The sequence below is a fragment of the Cupressus sempervirens genome, chromosome 9 (assembly GCF_028749045.1).
Source record: "Cupressus sempervirens isolate cs-2001-9-10 chromosome 9, ASM2874904v1, whole genome shotgun sequence".
NCBI classification, from domain to species: domain Eukaryota; kingdom Viridiplantae; phylum Streptophyta; class Pinopsida; order Cupressales; family Cupressaceae; genus Cupressus; species Cupressus sempervirens.
This window is the reverse complement of record NC_143126.1, coordinates 740,101,101-740,109,877: the sequence shown is the minus strand read 5'-3', so window position 1 is coordinate 740,109,877 and position 8,777 is coordinate 740,101,101. Positions and strand designations below refer to the sequence as shown.

The 8,777-nt window shown below is 30.0% G+C and overlaps 1 pseudogene; it reads right to left on the bottom strand.

The window, feature by feature from the left end:
* Positions 1-6,070: 6,070 nt before the first annotated feature.
* On the bottom strand, positions 6,071-8,538 carry LOC149540837 (leucine-rich repeat receptor-like serine/threonine-protein kinase BAM1; annotated as a pseudogene).
* Between the last annotated feature and the right edge of the window lie 239 nt (positions 8,539-8,777).

The following is an 8,777-nucleotide window of genomic DNA, read 5'->3' as shown; positions in this document are numbered from 1 at the left end:
CTGAGATATCATTAGGCTACTCAGCCTGTGAATGGCTCTGATGGTCTGAGAGCTAGCCTTTGCCATAATATCTGGATGTTGCACTTGAGGAGGGGGGGAGATATCAGGGGGGGGGGGACAAAAGTGCCAAGTTTCTTCCGCTGGGAAGAGGGTCTATACTGAGGAGCTCCTAGTCCTAAGCCCATGTTGGGCTTCATGCTCCAATAGTTCACTTTAAGTTTCAACACAAATTCTACATATAATTTTTTAAGGAAATAAAATGGTATGTCTAAATTTCCATGTGGAGGGATATCAAAGACCATCCACCAACGGTCCCAAAAATTTGCACGTATGGCATCATTTGTGCACCATTTAATCGATAGTTTGGTTTTTTTTGGGTCAACTGGTATACCCATTTTTGGGTTAGCAAAAAGGCTTGCCAAATCGTCTTTGGTTATGTTGAGGGCCGCGACCTCATCATAATCCAAACCATCATCAAACATCTGGTGCATTTCATCACGCCAACGAAGAGCGGCATTTTGTTGGTTTGTAAGAGTTTCAATGTTATCCACAATTGTGTTTAACGTGGATAACATAGGAGCCAGTGCAGGTACATTATTGTATGTTCTATGCAAACCTCTCAACTCAGTGAGATTTTCATTTATCAAATCCTCAATTCGAGGAGGGTTTTGAGGAGGTAGAGGATCATTTGGTGGTGGGTTGCGAGGAATATTATTCCCTACCTCAGTGTCATCATTTTGATCAGCCATTCCTATTGAATTGAAAAACGTAATATATATTAAAAAAAATCTAAATTTTAACCATTTTTGTCAAAAAAAGCATAGATTCAACTAAAACAAACAAAATCTTGTTAAAATCTATTAAATTTAGGTTAAAAATGAGTTAGGGGGGGGGGAACATACCTGATATCTAATATCCGATTTGCTATCTGATATCCGATATTATAATATATATAATATAACATATATATTACATTTTATATATTTTTATATTATATTTTATATTTATTATATTAATTTACTATATATTATAATATAAAATATTATTATTATACTATATTATTATAATTTATAATATATTATACTTTTTTATTATATATTATATTATAAGATATTACTTTTTATTATTATATTATATTATATATATATATTATATTACAATACTATATATTATAATATATGAAATATTATATTATATTATTATAATATAATATGTTATTATAATATTATTATTATAGTATAATATTATACGATTATAATATAATAATAATATTAGTATTATATTATAGTATAATAATTATTATAATAATATTATTATTATATTATAGTATAATAATAATTATAATAATATTATTATATTATAGTATAATAATTATTATTATAATAATATTATTATAATATAATAGTATGATATATTATTTAATATTATTATTATTATTTTATATCAATAATAATAATATTAAATAATATATCATACTATTATATGATTTTAATTATTAGTCGGATATTGGATTTAAAATCGGATATCCGATATCAAATCGGATATCTGATATGATATCGGATATTTGATAAGGCTCAACTTAACCTTCCAGGTTTGGTTCCTAGATAGGTAAAAAAAAGTCAGAGCGGATTTTGAAGCGCTTTTAGGCGTCTTCAAACTCTTTTTTTTTTCACATTGCCACTTTTTGGCAGGCCATGATCCTGCACATACCCTAATGTTTTATGTTTAAGAACAAAGAGCTTAAACTCATTTGCAATCTATTAAGGTTGTATGTTTGGATAAGTTTTCTATTGGAATAAAGAGCCAAGTAAATGCTTATTTACCTTAATAGGGTTATAGGCTTTATCAGGAGGATATTTAGTAAGTAGTGAAATCTTTATGAACATAGACATCTATTTACAAGGTGAATGGATAGATCAGATATCTAAATATATGAATATGTATCAGGTATCCATATTTATGTAATTGATTCAAAGAATTTCCCAATGGATTAGGCACTGATCAGTTATTAGATCAATTAGTTCTTACTGTTGCATATTTGAGGTTTTTCTAAATTCAACATCATTAATTAATTGTATTTCCCTTTCATGTTGAAGAACCTAAATGTGATGCCCTCACTTAGCTTATGAATTGCATTATCTTGCACTTAGCTAATGCAGATCTATGTCATTGCATGAGTTAAATAGGAGAAATAAGGTTTTAATCTACTTAATAGATTTAGGAATATGTTTTTGCACTCGTATAATATAATTGAATCTGAGGTCCACCCACCTAGGTTTTGTAGAGCCTAAAGTAGAAGAAGGGTCTTTCCTTATAGTTGGCTTGGTGTTTGAAATGGCATGTTAAGGATGGGAGTTAGCTACCCCTAGATGTGTCTTGTTCTCATTTGGGTAAGTCGAAAACTGTAACATTTCAAAACTCCAACACATACAAACATTTTAATGTTTATGAAATGAATGTTAAGTCAACATTTTTAAATGGTATACTAGAAGAGGAGTTTACATTGTACAACCTAAAGGATTTGTTGATCCCAATAATAAGAACATGATATGTAGATTACATAAAGCTTTCTATGGTTTAAAGAAAGATCCCAAAGCATGGTATGAAGTATTACATAACTATCTTGTGAAGATTGGTTTTCTAAAGACTGATGACAACAATAACCTATACTTGAAGACTAACGAAGGAAAATAAATTTTATTGCTTGAAATACTAGTATATTTTAGCAAATATGTGACTATGTGAATAAAACATTTAGTTACACCACTAAAAATATTAGTAATGTGACTATAAATAATCACATTCCACCATTTCTTTATAATTTACATCTATAGGTGACTAAATAAGTGACTGATTTGGTTAGCAAATAAAATAACAAGATCAATAAAATAGAAAAGACTAAATATGTGACTGGATAATTAGTCATTTCCACTTCTACTCTTCACTTTCTTTAAGATTTATTTGTTAATGGATTAGACTAGTTTAGCTTTCAAATACTTATTCATGGCCCTTGGAACTTCTCATTCTCATACTCATTGTGGTTTCATTTTCATCTTCCAAGATACAATACATTTTGTTAAATTCCTTAGCAGATCTTATTCAATATTTTGGGCTCTTTGATGAATATTGTGAATTGATTCTTCCTCTAAGAATTATATCAATAAATAGGCAGATTAATATTTTTTCCCTTAATTTAGTTCTCTTCTATTAATTTCAATCATTTGCATTCTTAGTTGTTTATTCCAATATTCATAATTAAAAGAATTAAAAATTTATAACTAGTAGTTTAAAATATAGTAAAGATACTACTACATAAGGGGGTAATTTAACAGATGTTTTAAAGACAAAATAAATATTTTGTCCTAAAAATTTATTATTTGAAATATTTTAAAGTTGTAAAAAAAAATTATTTTAGTTATATTAAATTAAAAGTTAAGACAAAAAGAGGAAAATGTGAAACAAATGTTTTTTGCAAGACTTTAGCAAAAAAACTTTAATTTGGAAAGGGGATACATAATAAATGGTATCATTTTGGGAGTTTTATTCATAATTTTGTTTTGGCTCTTTCCTTTCATGTAGATCTCCTCTTCTCAAGAAATGAAGCTCTTATGAAGGGCTGCAAGCAAATTCTTTCCAATACAAAGTCTTATTTGATGCAAAAAAAATTTGTTTCCAGGATTGAGAGGGATGGAATTAGCTAAATGGGAACAATCTCTCAATAATAATTTGGGTTGCTTCAGAATTTGATCATCATTTTCTAGCTTCTCATATGTATTATTATTTTATTTTTGCTAGATTAATTTTAAAGAAATTATATTCATATGTTCTAAATTAAATACAAGTGCTCTGCATGAGCAAGAGTCCCTGCCTTCTACCTTGATGTTCTAGAGTATGTCCTATGCTTATAATTTATCATTTTTTGGATATCCAATTCCAATTTAATGCCTATTGGCTTGAACTAATTGAAACATTAGACATTGAAACAAGTCCTCTTTAAAAATAGAGTGACAAAACATATTGAAGAAGGTTAATAATGAATGATTTAATTTGTTGAAACTTCATGAAAATCCATTTGTTAAAAATCAATAGAGAAAAGGAATATATAGTCACAGAATAAATCAAAACATTGCATATCCTTCCCATTAATGTTAATATATTGTAAACTAAAAATTGCAAAGTCTTATTTGCCAAGTAAAGTAGTTGCAAGATCAATTTTAAATTGTTACAAGAAATATTACAACTATCATCCTAAAATAATTGCAACATCTTTAAAGATGCTCATTTACTAATTTTTCAAGAAATATCTATTATAGTAGAAGGGAAAATCTATATTCTAAATCTAACTTTAATACTTTTGTTGAATATTAAGATTTTTGTCACCAAATAAACATATTTATATTGTATTGACAAGTTGAAAGTTTAGTGTGTTGTTTACATGTTGAAAAGACAAAATCAATTGCCCATATAAATACTTGTGGATCATACTATTATAAACATATTTCTAATGAAAAAAACATGTTTACATTCGATGTACAAGTTCAAAATGCAAAATCCATGAAGTATATAGTCTCATATCTTGCACTAGTTGATGCTAGTACCTGCAAAGAGGAGCAAGTAGATAATGTGGGAAGGATTGTAGAATATAAGGTTTGGAGATTGTAAATGACATTGGTATTATTATTATGAGCTAAGAGTTACTAGATGCTTTGCAAATTATCATATGACATGTTATTTTCCATGCCCAATAGTGAATATTTTTCCTACTTCAAGAGAAGTGTATACCATTTTTGAAATATTTTAGTTGAAACAAAAGAAACAACCATCCAGGCACCAAAACAAAAAAAAATTCAAAGGGAGAACAATTTTTAAACTATAAAACCTTACCTTTTGATCACTAACAATCTCCTTGCATTAAAGCACTATGCATAATGAAGTTACTAAACTTGCATCTACTCACTGATTCATGCCACAAATATATTGATTACAAATTTGTTTGTCCACATATGCATTTATTTCATCATTATCTTTTCCATCTCCATCTGCCAAGGCATTAAATTCACCTATTGTATTCAATAAGATTTTTACTTTTTCTAATTTCATTTATAAATGAAAAAAACCCAAGAAATTAGTGTCAACCAATCAAAAAATCCCAAACAAGTTAAAAATAAAAATTATTAAATAATGAAACATTGAAGCTTAGTTTTTTGTCAGTTAGCTTGAGTTAAAAAATTCAAAGTAGGAATCTAAGAAGATTAGTTCCCTACCTTATAATAAGGCAAGGACTAATAAGGAATAAAAATTTGTTTATGTGTGATAGAATAAGTTTGAAAATTTGATGTTTATGCATTTTCCCTAAATATTTGATGAAACACCCTTCATTTTTTCTTAGTCCCCAATTTCATTATACCATTCAACAATAAAATATTTTTTGATTGAAAATTATGAAATTGACTTTCTTCTAGATAATTCTATTTTCTCTTGGGCACAATGCTATCATGAGATACAATAGAATGTATGCTATATCTAGACAGAGTTATGAAATGGAAGGGTAATTTCCTTATTTTAACAAATTTTTAGAATATTTTTATGATTTTTTTTAATGAAGTGGGGTATCATATATGATCAAAAAAAGGGTGAGATAGTGTGCCCTTTGTGCTTGGCCTACCCATGAAAGAGATGAGAGACTGATGCCCACCCATGGTCAAAAGTGACAAAGTCAATGTATTGTATAAGAGGATAAATAAAAGGTCATTGCTAGTATAATATAGCTAGTGTTTTACCATTTTCTGCAAAAAAAAATTCAATACCACAAGGCCATCTCAAATTGGTTCTATTTGATCAAAGAAAAGACCTCAATCATAGTACCATCTATGAATCTCCCCTTGCCCCAATAGTAAAATAGTATCAATTAGAAAATTCAAAATGAACATTACCCATTTGTACAAGATGGAACTTTCATTTCCTTTCCTTCCACAAGTTTAATATCTCCATGACCCATTACAAAAATAAGAAAAAAAACAAAACTAATATTGGTATGGTTATGTTATATGCTAAGAAGATTAGGAGGGGGCTAAGCTATAGGAGGGACAAAGACTAGAATTGGGGCAAGAATAGAAGTCAGTGATGTTGTGAAATCGTTGAACTCCTTAATGTCTTCGATTGGTGAAGTGCCCTTCACAATTTCATTGGCATTTCCAATGGTGGACTTTAGCATTAGAGAGTTAGAGATAATTTACACCACTTACCTCATTGTTGGTCTCTCCACACTCTACTCCTCAACATAAAGAATTTCCACATAGAATACATGCATCACCTCATGTAATGAAACACTTGCTAGCCTTGTACCTATGACCTTTGAAACTACTTCAATTATAGAATCTATCATCTTTCTTACCCATTGAACAATGTCCACTCCATCACAAAATTTGCCAATAGGCCTTCTTCCTATAACTAGCTCTAAAAGAACCACAATAAAGATGTATACATCACTCTTCTCATCCATTTTCAATGTGTATGCATACTTTGGATAAAACATGCATGAATGAATAATTATAGACTAACTCTTAAAAATGACACATTGTACATAACTGACCAAGACTTGATATATTAATAGTATTGTACACGAATACTTCATGAACCCAATAGTTAAAAGTGGTTTGCATCAAATCATAGTTCATAAATCTTATTATTGTTAAAGATCATGAAAGAAAGACAAAAAAAATTGAAAATAATTTGTAGGGACATCTTGTGTGAAACACTAAAAATAAGTTACTTGGTGCAATGTAGCCATAGAAGTGTGTTATTGTAGACATGCATTCAAATGTTCCAAAGTCTTGTAAGAATCTGGCAAGCCAAAAATTAATAACATGGGCTGCCAAGTTGAACTCAAAAGTATGTTGTTGGGCTTGACATCTCTATGAAAAATAAGCACAATCTTGTACCATGTATCCCAATGCAAATTACCACCTTTCTTACCATTCAAGATCTCCCCAAGACTCTTGTTTGGCACGTATTCATATACTAGCAGATTGGTTTCCTAGTTAGAGTAGTAACCAAGAGGTGTCACTATATATTGATGGTAGATTTTTCCCAATGTCTCAATCTCTACTTTGAAGCCATGGTTGTGTGAGGGTATTCCTCTACCATTTCTAGTTAGCCTTTTTGCTACTACTTCCTCACCATTAGGCATGGGGCCTTTGTATTCTATTCTAACTCCACCTTTTCCTATAATTTTGTCTTCCTTTAGGCATTCTAGAACATCTTCACAAGAAAAAAAAACCCTCTACAATGCAGTCAAATTCCAGTATCTTGAAGTGTTGTCCTTCCTTAGAGTTCTTTCTTTAACGATGGTAGCAATTACAAACACTATGGAACAAATAAAAAGACCTATGAAAAGTAGCTTAAAAATTTGAGGATAATGGACCTTTCACATGAGCTTGCAATGGAGAATATTTGTTTTTACATGGACACAAATATACTCCATAGAGCTCAATGTTTCCAATGAAGGATGTTGCATTGAAGTAACTAAACCATCTCGTACTTGGAACTAGACTAGAAAGATTATTGTAGGAGAAATCATCAAATGTCAAGCTCAACATGTTTTCAATCCCTCTCAGAATAATTACAACCAGATGATTTCTAGAGATGTTGAGATAATTGAGAATCTACAACTTGATGATCTATAAGGATATTTTTCATGTCAGCACATTACTAATAAAATTTATGAAGTCTAAAAGCTTATAGCATCTAATCTCTAGAGAAATTTCTCCTAAATATTTATTACTACTAAAATTCATCTAAGAAAAATGTTTAAAAAGTTACTAAGCTAGGCAGAAATGCTACTAGTGAACTAATTTCCATATGGAGGGTTTGTAGGCCAAGAAATTTCCTATTGAGGTAGGTTGAGGGCCTAAAAGCCTATTGTTGGATAAGGCTAACTGACCTAAGGTCATTGTAACTATAGTTTTCTCTAAAATGCTACTACTCAAATACTTATCTTACAGTTCAATCAAAATACTCTTGGGAAGGTTTAATAAACCTTTAGGAATGGATCCATTGAGAAAATTATGACCCATGTGTAGTCTTCTAAGAGACATCCAGCTACCACTTGCCTCACAAATGAAGCCAAAGAAGGACTTATCAAGCAGTATGTATAGAGATCCAAAGGAATGAAACTAGTAAGTTTTTTAGAGGAAAGATACATTTGAAACAACTTAGTATTCATTCTGAGATGTTGTGGAATCCCACCAGTGAGGTTATTATCCCACAACTATAAAACTGAAAGGTTGGGCAAGTTACAAAATCACCATGAATCTTATTCCTGAAGAGATTCAATAGTGTCAACTCCTTAAGCTTTGAGAAAGCTTGTGGCATATCTCCTATCCAATCAGAAAGGTCCATGGATTTCAAGCTCATGATGGTCCTCATATCTGGAGGAATAATCCTATATAAGATGTTCACTTGAAAGAAAAATGTATCAATACACTTTAGATTTCCAAGCTTAGGAGGAATGAGAAAAGACAACCCATAGTCTAGCATATCTAAAAAAAGAAAGTTGCTAAGTCACTCACTTTAGGAGAGATTCCATCTATTCAAATAAAGGTCAAAGTTTTTTTATTAGTGACTAAAACTTGTTCAATTGGTTAAACTACTACTAATCTTATCTAGAAATTTGTAGTGTTAATAGAGTAACCTAGTCACTACCAAGTTTTGTGGTTGCTACAGAGTTTTAGAATCTACATTTAGTTCACATTGACCAATATCTATCAAGTTGATTA